General features: G+C 35.4%; 1 protein-coding gene and 1 pseudogene across 4 annotated transcripts in view; one reads left to right on the forward strand and one right to left on the reverse strand.

Annotated features, from left to right (window-relative positions):
• LOC149548106 (uncharacterized) overlaps nt 1–14,741 on the reverse strand; it is a 102,692-nt gene that overhangs the window by 22,045 nt on the left and 65,906 nt on the right. The gene's annotated exons all lie outside the window — the stretch shown is intronic.
• LOC149548108 (alanine--glyoxylate aminotransferase 2 homolog 1, mitochondrial-like) lies at nt 38–10,314 on the forward strand (annotated as a pseudogene).

Genomic DNA, 14,741 nt, shown 5'->3' on the forward strand with positions numbered 1-14,741 from the left:
AGAGAATGTTGATCCTCATGCAAAGTGGAACACAGAGATGGATGATCATGTCTTCAGTGATGAAGATGTAGAGTGGGTAGATCAAGTGGATCGAGAGGCTGAGGCAGTAGCGATGGCAGTTGAGGAGGCTAGAGCACGAGGAGACAGAGTGGAAACCTTAAGGCTAGGAGTGATGGATCCCAGGTTGATAACGAGGATTATGTGCATGAGGAGGATGATGATGATGATGAGGATGAGGAGATCAAGGTCAGCCTCAGACACAGGCAGAGAGGATGGCTCTAGAGTCTTCCATGACTTATCTTAGGCGCACTCATAGGAGGACATAGAGGATGGCTCTAGTTGTTATTTTGATATATGTTTTGAACATTTGAATTTGATACCATGGATTTTGTAATCCATGAATGTTGTAGACATTTGAGTCTTTGATACTAGAGTGACACTATGTTTATTACTTTATAGTTTATAACTTTATATTATGTTATTTAGTTTTTTTTTCTTCAAAAATTCGCTTTTATACTTATGTGATCTATGCAAAATTGTGTGTATTAAGTAGCTTCTATTTATCTCAATTATTGTGTATTTAATGTTAATTGACTAAAAGATACATAGAACAATCTTAAAATCCTTAAAAATCTTTGAATTTCATGAGTTTTTCAATTTTCCGAGTCCTTGCCGAGTCCGAGTCCGAGTCGGATTTTGACTTTCTGAGTCAGAGGCGAGTCCGAGTCCCGTAACACTGGATTAATATGTAAAGAGGGACTGAAAAATATAATAATAATTCTTCTGCACTTCCCTCTTATTTCTTGATTTTGTATCAAGATTGCTATTACATATGTTATAATCCATTGAGTTCTGACAAATTTCAGATTTGTGTTTTAATTAGAGGAATTGGTTTCTTTGTTTATACTCCATGTTGATTTTGAATGGCTTAGATTTCTGGTGCAAGAAACCGTTTTATGCCAATGTATGTGCATTAATTTTTGAAGTAAATCAAAAGCCCAATCTGAAGTACAAACCCAATTGGAAATCCAGTTATTCATCCAAGTTTCTAGATTTAAGCATGGGAAAACTATGAATGGAAGGTTTAAAATCATGGAGCAGATTTTGGTTCATTAAATCTGATTTCATGGAATATATTCTTGATTCCCATTCCTGCTAAATACATATTTGGACTTTACACAACTTGAAATGGGTTCAGGTTTTATGGCCACGGTTTGCACGAGAGCCTTAGAACAGATTTAAAGCAAGCAATTTCTGATTTTAATAATGGCTTTGTTGACCAATTCTGATAAGACGAAATTGTTTGGATTTATGGGTGGCTTTTGAATATAAGTATCAAGTTTATAAAGTAACTAAATGTGCACCATGCAATACTATAGAGTTCATTGTGATGATTTTGGGGAATTGATAATGATCTCAAGAACTTGATAAAGAAGCTCATATGAGTAGTAATCAAAATTTGTTGCATTTCACTTAATGTCCCAAAGTATGAATTTTAAGGGTCTTGGCATATCATTACAGCCTATGTCACCTTTGAGTTTGGATAAATGATAATGTTTAATAGCTATGTTTACATAGTTCATCAGTGAATCAAATTTTGAACATGCAAACCGGTATACATATAAAATATGACATAGTGTGTGTTGTGAAAGCTCAGGCATGAACCGTTGGAGAAAATGCATTCAGCAAAGCTACAGATAAGGATGGAGCTACTACATAAGTAAAGCTTTGAGTCCCAAGTTTGAAGTGAGATGGAGGGTATGTAAGGAAAATGTTTCTTTCTGGTTTACAAGCTTTAGAGAACAGTATAGCTACGAAATATTACAGGGTTCATGTATCTAGATCCATGTGGAAATAGTTTTAATGACAACATTCAAGGTACCATGGGCAGTTGGGAGGTTGCTCCCATGGTGTGGATGAGAAGCTATAACTGTGCATTGGTGCAACTGACCAGTCGATAGGGTGTTGGGAGTCAATGAGACACTTGATCTGGTATGACTGGTGGGGGGTGAAATCCATTAAAAAATCAATTACTATGAAATAAAAGTAAACATATAAATATTTCGATGTCATCAATAAAACAAATTGTATATTTTGTTTTAAACAGAGTATGCTCTGTTTCTGGAGAATGAGAAATAAATCTTTACAACAGATTACTAGAATGAAATCATATAGTAGCTTGGGAACCATCTGAATAGAAATAAACAATCTTAAAGAGGTGTAGAATGCAGATTTACAAATGAAAAAACTTCTATTTACTTTTAATAAGTTAATAACAACAGTTCACATAAATTGGAAATTAGAAACTATGAAGTAGTAGGAGTTTGAACAATACAGCTATGGTAGAAAATAAAGGTACTTGTCCAAAATATCATTTATTGCTAATGCAAATTGAGAGAAGACTAAAGACAACACATGTATTGAGAGACCCTTGAACATGTTACTTGCAATTTCAATCTAGTGAAGCAGGGATCAAACGGGAAACTTAAGATTGAGGTAAAAGGAGTCGTAGAGAAAATAATTTGTTTGTGTAAAACCAATTTGAGTCTGAGGTCAAGCAGATTCAATTCTGTATCTAGCTTACAAATATGCAGCAAATTGATCTCTTCATAGAAGGAAACAACCTTTCATAGAAAGGCACATAATTCAATGATTTGCAAAACCTTTATAGAACACAACAATCTTTCATAGACGAAATAACAGTCATTACAGTAGTGCTTGCAAATGCGAAGCTATTATTACAGTGATGCTCACATATGCGATACTACTGCGCCTCTTCATAGAAGGAAGACATAGCACTCATTATAGAGAGATGATAGAATTTGTAGAAAGAATAAAATTGCCCACAAGTACGCTATTCCTCTTTTCTCCTAAATTGGCAAACTGCTATACATATAAAAGATAAAACAACCTAACTGAAATATGGTCCAAAAATATAGGCATAAAAAGAACTCATGCATGCAAAATGCTAGATCTGTGCACTATTACAAGGATGGCATCTATCAGATAATATCCAATATGTGGAGTGTTTCCTCATGTTTCCAATTATGGCTCTACAAATAAATTTTGAACATCATAAGGAAGAAAGTTTGGCTGCATAACAAAATTGGTCTACAACTGCAACATATAAGTTCAAAACTAGTGGACTTAGAAAACCCAAATTTTTCAGTTGTTCATATGCAAACCAATCACTTTTTTAATGATAATCACTTTATTTCCTGAATCTGAACCTATTATTGATTATTATCCACTATGAATGCCAGGAGGATGACTTCTTGACTTAAATTAAAGATTCTTCTATTGCAACTTTGACAAATGTTTCTCCCTTTTTATTTATGTAAACATTGCTGCATCTATTATTGCTTTGCTTCATTTTCTTTTGTATTGCTGATGCATGAGGTACTTCTAATGTTATAACATTTTTTATTGTTTTTTCGTGAGCTCTAGGGGCCAACATTAATATCTAAATTATTTCAATTAAATTTGGGGTCTCCAACTGGGATATCTGCTAGGAGATCATGTAGGAGTTCTGTGAATCAGCAAGGTCTTGAACTTTTGTGTGTGTTTCCCTTCTTTTGTTCAAAGACTTTCTCAAATATAATTAGAATATGCTTTATATTTTGTTAAAAGGGTATATCTGGGTGTTATAATGTCAGCTTGTATAGCACGCGCAATGGAATCTAGAAGTCTGCACGGTCAGCCAAAGGGCAGCCGCAGGATGTGAAGAAATAGTCCGTACTGCCTAGGTGTCGTACGGTGATGGTGGCCTAGAGGCCGTACGACCTGTATGTCGTACAGTGATGTGTCTAAGCCATACGGTGGGGCACTATTCCGCACAATTTGTTTGTGGGAGCTGTAGAGTGTTGTTGTAGCAGTCCGTACAGTGCAAGTATAGAAGGACTTCAACAGAGAAGGTGTTTCCGTATGGTGCAAATACAATGTTTGATGGAGGCCGTATAGTTAGCGTGTATGAGCGAAGGATAACAGAATGTAATAACTTTCCAATGTATTGCAAGCATCCACACAAGAAAGATAAATCACTACAAATAACAATTATATTGCAAGTGATAGTGCATAGATAAATAAAAATAGCACTTCAAATTTGCCAATTACAGATGATGGATAAAATGCCAGTATAGATAATTACACACAAAATGTATATTCGCAGACGAAGATGGTGCTCCAGATGTGCTAGACCCGAAGCAAATCAGAACACAACGGAATAGGGTGAGGGTTGAATCCTACTGAAACTGGAAGAGCCAAGTAGGGAAGATCTTTCACTTCCGAAATGGCGAACAGAGAATCCCAACGGGAATTTGCAGTACAAGAAGAGTAAACCTAATTGCATACCAACTACTCCCTACGTGTCGTGCTTAAATACCCTTCGGAGAAGTTTTTTGAGGGTTTACAAAAATAGCTGACAGTCACACTTACCTATGGAAACAATTAAATAGAAAAGGGTCTAAGATATACTAGAGCAATCGAAACCATAAATACAAATATTATTAACTTGGGCACCATATTAATTAATTAAAGTAACTAACTAAATTTCCTTTTGTCATATTATTTAAATTCTGGGACCATTTAATTAATTAATTAAATTAAACTGTTACAATAAAATTTGAGGACATGATAGCTTTAGGGGCTTTCTGCAGTTTGATTCAAGTTCTTGTGGGTTTTGTGTGTGTTGTGGAATAATGATAATGGGTTTTTGGGCAAGTGGGCACATCAATCCAGCTGTGACATTCGGGTTGTTCCTGGTAAGAAAGCATTCACTGCCACAAGCATTGTTCTACATGATATGTCAATGCTTGGGCACCATCTGTAGAGCAATAGTGTTGAAGGGTTTTTGAAGATGGCAACTTCCGACTCTCTATTTCGTTTACTAGCTAACTTGCACAAGCTTCAACAAGGGATTCATTCTCTCATCAATCTATTGAGTGACACATAGCTTGTGGGATGATTATTTCACTCAATTCCTTCCAAAGGTATATGATGATCCATGTTATGAAAGAGAAGCAAAGGTACAAATTTGAGAAGTGAAGTAGATGAGCAAAGTATGGCAAATCAAATACCAAGATTTTTCTTGTTGCACGCACATTCTAGGGAGAAAAGATGCACAGTTCCAATATATTTTAGTAGGTGACACCTTATATATTTTAGTAGGTGTTATTTGATAATTTTTAGGAGCAATCACAAGCGGGTGGTCCCATGAATTCTATGGTAGTGGACAAGCTTAAAACTTTGATTTCTAAAATTTTAGGAAGTTGGGGTCTCATGGTTTTTTTAGGAACAACTAATGCTAAAATATTCTTCCAAAAGTGATCCTAAAATTTATTGACAAGAATCTAAAAATCACAGACAAATGAGGTGGTGGCATAATCTTTTAAAATAGGACGGGAAATTCCAAGCCTCGCAATCCCTACTCCAAACCCCCAAAAATTTGGAGCCTAACCAGTAGGGGCTTTTGTTTTCTTCCCTCCTCCATGGAAATGGTTCCTAAAGAAGGTTCCCCGGAATTGTGTGATATTGTTCTTATAACCTCTACCAATTTTGGAGACTTTGATAAACATCAACAATTTCTGGCCACTTGCCTGGTTTGCTTATGTTTGTGTATAGCACACTTATTTTTTGGTCTAAAGGCTCAATTGTATGTTTTACTTTTATTTTATTGTCATGTGTATAGTGTATTTACGATGTACTATTATTTATTTTGAGTTGAAATCTCAAACTTTTTATAGAAAGAATTAAAATTTGGTTGTCAGAGTATACACATTGGCGGACTAGATGGATCTCAATCTCAATTTGTTACCCTTTCGTTATGCTTAATGCACATTATCAAGCTTCATTTGGCTTGAAAATTCTTTGTAAATTTTCAAAACATTTTGTCCATGGTTTTGTTGCACTTTTTGCCTACATTATCAATAGCACTGGTACTTTGGCTTGCCATCCCTAGTATGAAAAGGGGACGTCCAGAAGTCCCCTAACCATATCGGGGATGACCAACTGTTCCCATTTTTTGTGAAGCTTACATTTTGTTTTTAAACAAAAAGCTTGTCCTTACATGGTCATCCAGTGGGCTCTGCCTCTCCAAATGCCCTAAAAAGTCAAAAAAGACCACATTGTGGTTGTTTTGTCATTTGTTTGGTTTTGCCTGTGAAGTTGGAGTGCGTTAGAGCTAGATGGGGTTTTCATTTTGCAAGAATAGGTGATTTTTTTGCTTCCAAGAGCTTGAGCAATAGTCTACTTCATTTTTCTATATTTTGTTTTCTATGTTGAACTTGAACATGATGATGAAATTTTATGACAGCCCTCTAGCCTTTGAGCATATTTAGATTTCCAGATTTTTATGATATTGTTCACTGCTAAACCTATATTTAAGTATTTTTGTTCACATATTGATTAACAATTAAGCACTGAAATCGTTATTATTTCCTAGATGGCATTCAAATGGTGTACGTTAAGGTTTAAATGATATGCTTTGTGCTTAGTTTCATATGAATGACATGTATATTTGCGATTTTCAGTGTATATTATATAAAATTTCCCTATATATATAGCCATCCGTGTTTGCTGTCCTCCCCCTGCCCCCAAAATTGCCAAAAATATTTGTCGTCCCGGAAACCCGTCCCACTGTCCCTTGCCCTCCCTGTCTCGGAAACTCAGGGGAACATAGCTTTAAACTGATATTGAGCTATTTCATTAAATTGTTTAGCAATGTTAAGCTATTTTCACAGTTTTGTGGATGTATTAATAATATTTATAAATACATAAATATATATAACCAAAAATAAATGTCAGATTTCTTTGCCGAATTTTCACCCTTGCCAAATTTCATTCAAATTTTATGATCGATGAACTCAAACGAATTTGAACCTTGTGACTTAGATAAAAAGAATCAAACATTTCAAACTTTGTTTGTGATTTGAAAACTTGATCATTTTTTGCACAAAATTTTGAAAGATAATTGAGTGATTTTGATCTTGTTTGAATTTAGCAATTCCTAATCATTTTTAGTTTAAAATGTTCAGCACAATAGGTATATTTTTTCTTATAAACTATTTTTTACAAAATATATTTGGCAGTTGAATATTGTTGAAGAAAAGATGCAGTATTTGTTCGATGAGAATGGACGCTGATACCTGGATGCTTTCGGAGGCATGGTGATTGTGTCCTATGGACATTGTTACCCTGATATTGTTGATGCTATTGTGAAGCAGACTAGACTCTTGCAGTACACTACTACAATCTACCTTCATTATGTGATTACAAAGTTTGCAGAGGCATTAGCTCAATATTTTCCAAGAAATCTTAAGGTACTCTGATTGTAATTGTTCATATGATCCTAAACACCTTTCAAAAGTTCCTACTGTTCTCGAACAGCATCATATTCATATCAGGGATAATACAGATTTATTACACTGAACTTATCGAAGAAATTAACTAAATATTCAATTTAGTAAATTTTTTTAAGCCTTTTCGTACTTGACTATTTCAAGCCAAGCATACAAAATAAGCTATTTGATTCAAATGAGTTTCTTTATCATGTAAAGAATAGACTTTTGGTGTTTGGCATGACAATGAAAAACATTGCCATGTCTTCACATGTTTTGAAATGTACTGGATATCCTTGTAACATAAGTGGAGTTAGAATATGATACAATTTCGCTAGATGAAATTCATCAGTTGTAATTGCAATGACTATTTTTAAGTACCGTTTAGATTTGTAATTTGCATCAGCCCAAAATTTTCTGGTGTACTGTTAATCCTACCTCTAGACCAGTTTGTCTTGTTGATATTTGTATGCCACATTTTTGTATTTTCTATCATTTAATATTTACTACTTGTTTACAATATAGATTTACCATATCATTGTATTTATTCATGATATGCACAAATGCTGAACTCTAATCTCTTAATTCTATGCTGGTTGTTTTCTTTACAAATTCAGGCACAGAATCCATTGAACTAGCAACAATGATGGATTGTTTGTATAATGGTAATCATGATATGATTTCAGTGAGAAATTCATATCATGGTTCAAGTGCAACCAAGAAGGGGATGACAGCTCAGAGCAAATGGAAATATAATGTTGTTCAGGTTTGTCAACCAAATTCTTACATTTATAAAGCGTGTCAAGCGAGTACAATTCCACTAGATCTCCTCACAAGAAGTTGTACGTTGTTACTTAGGGAGTGAAACCTAAAACCAAAAATGTAATAGAATCAAGATATTTTAACTTGTGAATGTGAAATAGTATGTGCAATTGCTTAAGGTTAGTTTTCATGAGTAGAGCCCACTGAAAGATGAAGCTATATGCATACAATTCAGAATGATAAAGAAATAACTTCTAAGCAATTAACACTTTTGCAGACTGGAGTTCATCATGGCATCAACCCAAACCTATATCGTGGTCTATTTGGTTATGATGCTACAAAATATGTTGAAGATGTCCAAGACATAATTGATTATGGAACCTCTGGCTGTGTCGATGGCTTTATTGCAGAACCTATATAGGCATGTTTTGATATCCTTATTGCATTGGTTTGTTTTCTAAAAGAAAACATGTATCCCAAAGGTAAATGGGCAAGAATGAAGGGTGTTCACAACTACAAAAGATTGTTTTACATTTATTTTTACCCTTTTATGTTATATGAAAAAATATTCTTGTTATGGATTTCTTTATTCAGGGTGTTGGTGGACCAGTAGAAATGACACCTCGCTACTTGAAGCTTGTTTATGAGAGTGTTAGGAAAGATGATGGTGTTTGCATATTCAATGACGTTCATACTAGTTTTGGTCACTTGGGAATTCATTATTGGGGCTTTGAAACACAGGGTCTTGTCCCTGACATTGTTACATTGCTAAGGAGATTAGTTAAAAGTTCCCATTGTAGTACATTGACAGTCTTCAAGAATATTGTGAATGATGTCATAAATTTGTTGGTAACTGGCAGGGAATTGGGAATGGCCTTCCTCTCAGAGCAGTCATAACTACTCTAGAAATCACTCAAGTGCAAACACGACGACAACACTTTAATACCTTTGGAGGAAATCTGGTCTATACTGCTGGTGGCCATGTTATTTTAAACGTCTTGGATAGAGAAAAGAGACAGGGACACTGTGTTTCTATGGGGCCTTACTTAATCAACTGTTTATGATAGATTCAAGAAAAATATGAAGGTGACTTGTTCAATTTACGTTTTCCGTGGATCAATGCATCTCCATCCTTTTTGAATTTTCAAGATCTCTAAGACCAAGACATAATCTTTTTTCCATTGTATACATGGTGTTGTTTTTCATTGACAGAAAACACTATTATCTTATTCTTTCCTTTTGGCTGTACTTTTTATTTTTATTCATTGGCACCTTGTTTCTCTTTCCTATGGCTACTTTCGTGTGTTTCATTGGGAATTCATAGCCTTCCTAAAATCTAGAAAACGTAAATGAACAGTTTGAGTACTAATTCCTTTAGTTCTGTTTCAAAATGAAATGTATGATGTACTTTTACATCTTTAAAGTATACTTATTGTGCATAGTGCCTCCAATTAGAATTTCAATCAGAGCAAGTTTTATTGATTTCCTACTTTTATTGGCCTAGAGCATACTTGGGTGAGTCCTTGCAGCTTTAACTAAAATATAATTTTCTAGTTCAGTTATTGGAGATGTAAGAGGGTGTGCTTTGATGACTGGCGTTGACCTGATAACTGACAGCTACAAAAACACTAGCTCAAATAGAAACTGCAGTTGTATTTGAAAAACTGAAAGGTAATTTGGCTGTTGGCTGTTAATATCAAGTCTCTTGTGCCCATTATTCATACTAATAAGGTTATTGACCAAGATGGTGGCTTTGATTACTTGCTTAACCTTGTCGTTTATAATGTGCATATAGACATGGGAGTGCTGGTTGGAAAAGGAGGGATGTATGGAAATGTCTTTTGAATTACGCCTCCGATGTACTTCACAAAGGAAGATTCAGGTACATCATTTCTTTAAAAGACATTATGCTTCCATAGTCCACTTAAATAAGTATTGAAGGCTTCTGGATTTAACTGTGTTTATCTTTTTGAATCAATATTTTGGATCATACTCCACAAATCATTTTCTTTTATTTCTCTAATATCATTTTACAGTGATATGGCAAATAAACAGTTAAACTTGGAAGATTGTTTTCTTCATTAGGGTGAATGATAAGAGGACCTGTTTTGGCATGCCTTAAACTTCAGGTGGAAACCAAGATATTTAATGATATCTTTTGTTTTGCACTGCAGATTTTCTTGTGAATGTCATGGACCTTACACTGTCACAACTCTAGAAGTCCTTGTCCATATATGGGTAGCTCTATATCAGGTACAATAAATTTTGCAGCCATGCAGTGTTGCAGCATTTCTGAGAGCATGAGACATCACTTCGTTGTCTCCTGAGCTTCGGAAATCAGACAGTAAAGTTGCCTTTGAGAGGTTGAACAAGTTATCAACTAGATTTTGGATCAGTCAGCTAGTAATGCCTATATTATTGTGGCATACAGAGATACCCCAGGGGTGAACCAGCTAAGCCCTTATTCATTGTTCTGGATCAGCCAGCTAGTAATACCTATATTATTGTGACATACAGAGATACTCAAGGGGTGAACCAGCTAAGCCCTTATTTATTGTTTTGGATCAGTCAGCTAGTATTAACTATATTATTGTGGCATACAGAGATACCCCAAGGATAAACCAGCTAAGCCCTTACTCATTGGATGCCCTCCTTGTCTTCTTTATGCCCCATCCTGTGCATTGATATGGCACTAGATAGGGGGATCCCCAACTATAACCAACATTTTTAGGGATAACACTATGAGATTCATTTATTAATCCAGATGACTAGAAGTCATGTATAATAAACTCAACAAACTTTTTATTATGTATCCATATGTGTGTATTGTGACTATAGGCATAGATACAAATAGTTTGATCATATATACATTTAGTTTATCTATATGCCTAGATACCCATAGATTCTTGGTATAGTTAATCCACTTCCAGATTCTGAAAAACCTAGCAATATTATGATTCCCTTCAAAATAGATTATTAACGAGGGAACCAAGAGGATTCCCTTTGCTCAAAATAGATTATTAATCTTCAAGCGTATTATTAATAGAGATATGATTCAAACCAGTGGTGTAGTCTGTGGTAAATAGGTGCCCTAAGATCATTTAACATCTTAGAACCCATAAAGTGGGCAGGTTTGGTTCTTTGTCCTTGGATTCTTGGTAAAGTTGGAGAGTGTGTTTCTTTCATCCATTGGAGGAGAGGAGTGTGCTGAAACCTTGTAATAAGGTTGAATATTTGATAGCCATTTGGTTGATTTCAAAAGTGGGAAGCCCATTTGAAGCTTCTTAGTTGTGCTCTCTGCATCACTTTGTAAATAAGAACTCGATATTTGTAAACTATTAGCGCAATGCATCGATATTGTTTTTCCTTCTTCATTGCACTATGCATAGTTGATAGTAAGTTGTTTGGGCCCATAAGCCGACCTCGTCTTTAAAGATCCCATTAACACAATGCACAGACATTTTTTTTTATCTTTGTTGCACTATGCTTAGTTGATAGTAAATATTTGGGAAGGCACAAGTTGCTAATGTGTATGGAATGATTAACACCCAACTGTTATTGTCTTTGTGATGCATGCATACGCCAGCCAGGTGGGTCCTTACAAAATGTGTAACTAGATATATTCTTGCTATTTAGAGATACTATTGGTATCAACAATTATTGGAGTTTTCTCTCCTGTGAATGCTTCTAGGAGCCAAGATTATTTGTAAGAGGAATGTAGTGATTCAAAACATCAGTAACTTGGTGTAGTGTTGTAGTTTGTTGGTATACATTTTGGAGAGTGTTCCCAAAGCTAGTGGGACCTTGTGGCTTTGTAAACTAAAACTTGATATTTGTAGCTCATTAGCGCAATTCACCGACATTGTTTTCCATCTTCGTTGCCCTATGCATAGTTGGTAATAAGTTGTTGAGTAGGTGTAAGTTGCTATTGTGTATGTCATGCTTACATAACCCAATTGTTATTGTATTTGTGATGCATCCTTATCAGTCCTTCTCTATCATACACCCTCTTGAGCGAATAGAGCAGAATTCCTAAACATCCTTTATAACTATCAACAGTCTTTACCTTAATTAAGGTTATAGTTAGGTAATGTTAAAGGTTTTAACTACATGCATGTGTCCTATCTCTCTTCCAGTTTATGCTATTGTATCAAGTTCTCTTGGGGTTGTGTGTTTACAATCAATGTTTTGATTTCCATTAAATTTCATGAATGGTTTAGCAAAGTCAGCCTATTGGAAACTATCATTTTATAAGAAAAATAATAATAAACAACTGTCATGAATAGCTAATTGGTTAGCAAGGTATCTTTTTCCTAAACAACCTACTTCATCTAAACTTTCTAGTTTTCTAGCAAGATAGAAGAGTGCATGATATCATGAATGCTATCCTATTCCCTAACTAAATAACATAGAAGGTCAATAGGACAATTAATCATCCACTTTGATACTACGATATTACTAGACACGTGTGGCGTAGGTCAGGGCTTGTGTGGATTTGAGGCATATCAAATGGGGCTATGCAATGTGCTAGGCACACATAGTTGTGATGTAGGATCCCTTCGTAGGACCGATAACCTTGGAGGGTAAGTGTGGTGTGCATCAAGGGTGGCTCAGGTAGTTGACTTCCCTCAAGAGGGATGAAGCAACGTAGTCCTCTTTAGTCTCAAGATGAGATAGAGGTGAAACATAGTGTTAGGAGTGAAGAAAAGTAGCTTCGCCTTATCATGTTTAGTTGAGGTTTCCTGGCAATACTTGATATTTGTAACCCATTAGCCGCCCATTTGTCGACCTTGTCTCTGTAGCCCATTAGCCCATTAGCACAATGCACTGACATTGCCTTCCTATCTTCGCTGCCCTATGTATAGTTGATAGTAAGTTGTTGGGTAGGTGCAAGTTACTATTGTGTATGTCAAGCTTACATAACCCAATTGTTATTGTCTTTGTGATGCGTGCATACGTCTGGAAGGTCCTTACAAAAACTTGGTATTTGTAGACCATTAGCCCAATAGCCAACCTTGTCTTGGTAGCCCATTAGCGCAATGCACCAAAATTGTTTTTCTATCTTCGTTGCACTTTGCATAGTTCATAGTAAGTTGTTGCGTACGTGCAATTTAATATTGTGTATGTCATGCTTACATAACCAAACTGCTATTCTCTTTGGCATGCGTGCATACGACAAGTAGGTCCTTACTATAACACAATATTTGTAGCCCATTAGCCCATTAGCCGACCTTCTCTTTTTAGCCCATTATCGCAATGCAATGACATTTCTTTTCAAACTTCGGTGCACTATGCATGGTTGATAGTATGTCTTCGAGTAGGTGTAACTTGCTAATGTGTGTGTCGTACTTACAAAACCCAACTATTATTGTCCTTTTGATGCATGCATATGCCACGTAGGCCTTTACTAAAACTTATTATTCATAGCCCATTACCCGACCACTTCATTTTTACCCATTAGCCCATTAACGGAATGCACCAAAATTACTTTCCTCTCTTCGTTGCATTATGCATAGTTGATATTAAGATGTTGGGTAGGTGCAAGTTACTATTGTGTATGTCATGAACCCAATTGTTATCATCTTTGTGATACGCGCATACGCCAAGTAGATCCTTACTAAAACATGATATTTGTAGCCCATTAGCCCATAAGTCGACCTCGTCTTTGTAGAGCCTATTAACGCAATGCATAGACATTATTTTTCAATTTTGTTGCACTATGCATAGTTGATAGTAAGTATTTGAAATACACAATAGCAGTTTGCACCTACCCAACAACTTACTATCAACTATGCATAGTGCAACAAAGTAAGAAAAGCAATGTCGGTGCACTGTGCTAATGGGCTACAAAGACAAGGTCGACTAATGAACTAATGGGATACTAGTATATAATTTTTGTAAATACTTACCTAGCATATACACGCATCACAAAGATAATGATTGTTGGGTTATGTAAGCATGACATACATAATAGCAACTTGCACCTACCCAACAATTTACTATCAATAATGTATTGTGCAACGAATAAAGAAAAGCAATGTTGGTGCATTGTACTAATGGGTTAATGGGATACAATGACTATGTAGGCTAGTGGGCTAATTCCAGTATTGGGATACAAAGATGACGTCAACTAATGGCCTAATGGAATACAGGCAAGTTATGTAACCATGACATACACAATAACAACTTGCACCTATTGCTTATCAAAATTGTTGATTAGAAACTTACGAGCCTTGCCAACTCGATGTTGGGATATCTAATCAATTTTGGCCAACTTGATAGGATCAATCAAATTGACTTAAACCCTCCGTACTTTTGGCTCCACTAAACCAAGGCCTGTACACCCAAATCTTGGACAGCAAAACTTGGATCCAAGATGATTTACAGCGGATAAATTATAACACAAGGATAATTTCCTCAAGTGGCGAGAATTCAAGGAAACCCTCCGGATTGTGATTAATGAGTATTATTCTTCGAATTTTATTTACTTTAGTAGAATTGTGAATTGTGAATTGCTGAAAAGAAAATTTAAAATGAATTACCAAAACAGATAAGTATCGAATCCTTCGAGAAAATAGATTAAGAAAAATCACCAACACATGAATTGAGAAACATGAACAATTTAAATGATCAGTGCCGAATTTC

This window comes from Cupressus sempervirens, chromosome 7 (genome assembly GCF_028749045.1).
Source record: "Cupressus sempervirens isolate cs-2001-9-10 chromosome 7, ASM2874904v1, whole genome shotgun sequence".
NCBI lineage: Eukaryota > Viridiplantae > Streptophyta > Pinopsida > Cupressales > Cupressaceae > Cupressus > Cupressus sempervirens.